The following is a 3,726-nucleotide window of genomic DNA, read 5'->3' on the forward strand; positions in this document are numbered from 1 at the left end:
CCTGCCTCCCCAGCTGTCTGTCCAGGCAGGGAGGCCAGGGATGGAATGAGCCATGGAGGCTGAACTCCCCTCTCACCCTTAGAGGCAGAGCCTGAGAAGTCAGCTGAGATAATTCCCTGCGAGTCCTGAGGGTCCAGCCAAGCCACAAGCAAGAGTCTAACTAGGAGACCCCTGTGGGGTCCCATGCGGAGCGGATAAAGCACACGACCAATATGGTTGCAAGCTGAATCCGAATTCTGTTTATTGCAAGCTTTCTTTTATAGTTTTTTCTCAACATTACATAACACAATTAGGCTATAACAACACATCTACGGATTGGACAAGAAGGAGAATCATGTGTTTATCACATGTATAGCCCCACACCGATTGGTTCAACCGTTCCTTACATAAGGCCATGATTTGTTTACCTCATCTTATATAATTCTAGACCACCAGGGGGCTTACATAAGGCCATGATCATCTTATATAATCCTAGACCACCAGGGGGCCTTACATAAGGCCATGATTTGTTTACCTGGCAAGTGTCCCATCGTGACCCTTACCTCCTCATGGAACTTTTCATTAGGTTGGTGTAGGGATGATACATCCCCACACCTCCCCCCTTTTTCTTAAATAAGGAACTTATTAAGAAATGCCCACGAAAACCATCGGGGTGTAAATACAAAAAGGCTTCTTGGCCAATCTGGTTCGCCCAGGTGACCCAAACATTTTGTTGTGGGTTAACAAAAGGTACAGAGTTTGGACATACAAAGACCCCTGCTCCTATAATAAGGAGTCCAAACAAATAGAAGCACAGCATTATCAGGTGTCTAGGTTGTAGCAAACAACAAGTGCAAGTCCGGTGCCGCGGGGTCGTCGTTTGGCTTCTGCGTGGCGGCATGGTGTTCGGGTAGCATCTGCCGGAGGGATCTTATCCGGTGGTTTTTTCCTATATGTCCTTTCAAAGTTAGATAAGCCTGGCTCCGCCATTCTTTTTAACCTATTCCGCAACTGCTCACCCTGCCCCGGGAACTCCGCCCGGAACTTTGGGGTACAAACATAATTGGTGACAGGAAAGCCGGGCTGGTTCAGGGCTCGCAATGTGTGGGACTGCGGGGGATGGCTCTCACCGGCCAAATGGGACAACTGATTCAGCATGTCCTGTAGCTGAAGGCCCTGTTTGTACATTCCCGCGTTTCTGCCCCCATTTCAACAAACGGGACAACGCGTCAGAGGGAAGCTTCTCTCCCCGCTTTTTAGCGATGCGTAATAAAAAATCATGCACCATCTCCTCCTCTGCAGACAAATTAGAGCCCATTTTATTAAATGCAGCCGCTCACCTGTGAGCTCACGAACGTCTCTCTCGGACGACCAGGAGCCGGTATCCTCCGGTACCTCCTGCCGCGGCTGCCACCTCCGCCTTTTCTTACCGAACGCTTCAGTCGGCTGTGAGCTCACGAACGTCTCTCTCGGACGACCAGGAGCCGGTATCCTCCGGTACCTCCTGCCGCGGCTGCCACCTCCGCCTTTTCTCACCGAACGCTTCAGTCGGCTGTGAGCTCACGAACGTCTCTCTCGGACGACCAGGAGCCGGTATCCTCCGGTACCTCCTGCCGCGGCTGCCACCTCCGCCTTTTCTCACCGAACGCTTTAGTCGGCTGTGAGCTCACGAACGTCTCTCTCGGACGACCAGGAGCCGGTATCCTCCGGTACCTCCTGCCGCGGCTGCCACCTCCGCCTTTTCTCACCGAACGCTTCAGTCGGCTGTGAGCTCACGAACGTCTCTCTCGGACGACCAGGAGCCGGTATCCTCCGGTACCTCCTGCTGCGGCTGCCACCTCCGCCTTTTCTCAAACCATGTTTAGTTTTTGGTCGTGCTCCAGTTGACACTGAGCTTGGCAAACCATCTAAATCTTGGTAGCCTGCCCTCTTATTCCCACAGATTCCCTTTCTTTGATGATTTTTGTGAAGAAGGCCTGTTTCCACCTTAACAGGGCATGGCTGTTTGCGCTTTTTGGTAGAAGGAGTGCTGGAAGGAGAAGAGCCAGCACTGAGAGCCTCTTCAATATCTAAATCCAATTGTTCCAGTTTCTTCATGAGAGATGACATAGAGTCTGACCACTCAGATCCTTTTTCTGGTTGGATCTGCTTTCTCTTTGCTCAGCTTTTGAGACAACATCTGTTGGGTCTACTGTCTGAGAACACTGATCCCTGCTCCACTGGCGGCTGTGTCTAGTATGATCTCTGCTAGCTCACTCTGGGCAAAGTCCTGGCTGCCTTGATGTCCAAGCCGAATCACGTCGGGGTCACCATTTGTGGGGTCCCATGCGGAGCGGATAAAGCACACGACCAATATGGTTGCAAGCTGAATCCGAATTCTGTTTATTGCAAGCTTTCTTTTATAGTTTTTTCTCAACATTACATAACACAATTAGGCTATAACAACACATCTACGGATTGGACAAGAAGGAGAATCATGTGTTTATCACATGTATAGCCCCACGCCGATTGGTTCAACCGTTCCTTACATAAGGCCATGATTTGTTTACCTCATCTTATATAATTCTAGACCACCAGGGGGCTTACATAAGGCCATGATCATCTTATATAATCCTAGACCACCAGGGGGCCTTACATAAGGCCATGATTTGTTTACCTGGCAAGTGTCCCATCGTGACCCTTACCTCCTCATGGAACTTTTCATTAGGTTGGTGTAGGGATGATACATCCCCACAGACCCCAAGGCAGGTACTCTCTCCAGTCTGTTCAGCATTGCTACCATGTCGCTGATACTCCCAGCTGCTTGGTAGTTCTGACAGACTGCTCCTGCTCCTGCTCCTGCTCCTGCTCCTGCCATGGCCACTCACTCGGCTGTCCTAGCTCTGAGGCACTTTGGTGGGCCCATGTCGATGTGTCCGCACTGCTGCCCTGCCTGTACTTGCTTGATGGCTACCCAGGAGGAAGCATGGGCTAATGGGGTGGGATGAAGAAGATGGGGGTTCTCTTTTTGGCTCCACCACCTCTGATTCTTTTTCCACCACTGTCTATTTAAATGGTAAACTCTTCAGGGCACAGGCTATGTCTGACTGGCCTCCACGCTGGGTGGAACCTAATAGGGTTACTGTTGTACACACAATGATAGCAGGCCTCTGTCTCTAGCGCTGTTAGCCCTTCACCAGCACTAAGCCATATTCATTCCAAGGTGTCCCCAGCCGTGAAATGGGGATTCAGATCCTGCCCTCCTTTATGATGGACTTGGAATCAACTGAAGGAAAGCATGAGACAAAAGCTAGGGATCATTATCATTTTTTTAAAATCCCAAATATAAAATACATATTAAGAAACAAGGCATGTATACTGTCTCCAGCCAAGCCTCATTATCAAATGCATGCAGCATTGTTGGGTATCTACATAGATCTAACCATATCCTCCTGTCCCAGCATGTACTGAGCCTTCTGCAAAATCCAGGATGGGTTCTTTGGGACTAGCTCTCCTTTGGTTGTCACAGACCACTAACCAAACCGGAGGTTCAGCAGGAGGAATTTCAGGGACATCAATGGCCCTTTTCTCTCCTGTCCACGAGACGTGTCCCTAGAGGTCCCATCCTCTTGGACCCCCATTGATTTCAGTGAGAGGAGGGGTCAGGCCATTATGTCATGCTGAGAGAAATGGAGCTATTTTATGTGAAGTGAGCTGAGGGTCTTCACTGGAGAAGCTCATTACCTCACCAGAAGGGGCCCTTGTCTG

General features: G+C 50.1%; 1 long non-coding RNA gene across 1 annotated transcript; it reads right to left on the reverse strand.

The window, feature by feature from the left end:
• Positions 1 to 216: 216 nt before the first annotated feature.
• LOC135973995 (uncharacterized) lies at positions 217 to 2,708 on the reverse strand. Its single transcript, XR_010591113.1, has 2 exons — positions 515 to 2,708; positions 217 to 407 (listed from the first exon to the last, which is right to left on the reverse strand). It is a non-coding gene; the product is annotated as an uncharacterized LOC135973995 (long non-coding RNA).
• Between the last annotated feature and the right edge of the window lie 1,018 nt (positions 2,709 to 3,726).

Source organism: Chrysemys picta, chromosome 10 (assembly GCF_011386835.1).
Source record: "Chrysemys picta bellii isolate R12L10 chromosome 10, ASM1138683v2, whole genome shotgun sequence".
Taxonomy (NCBI): domain Eukaryota; kingdom Metazoa; phylum Chordata; order Testudines; family Emydidae; genus Chrysemys; species Chrysemys picta.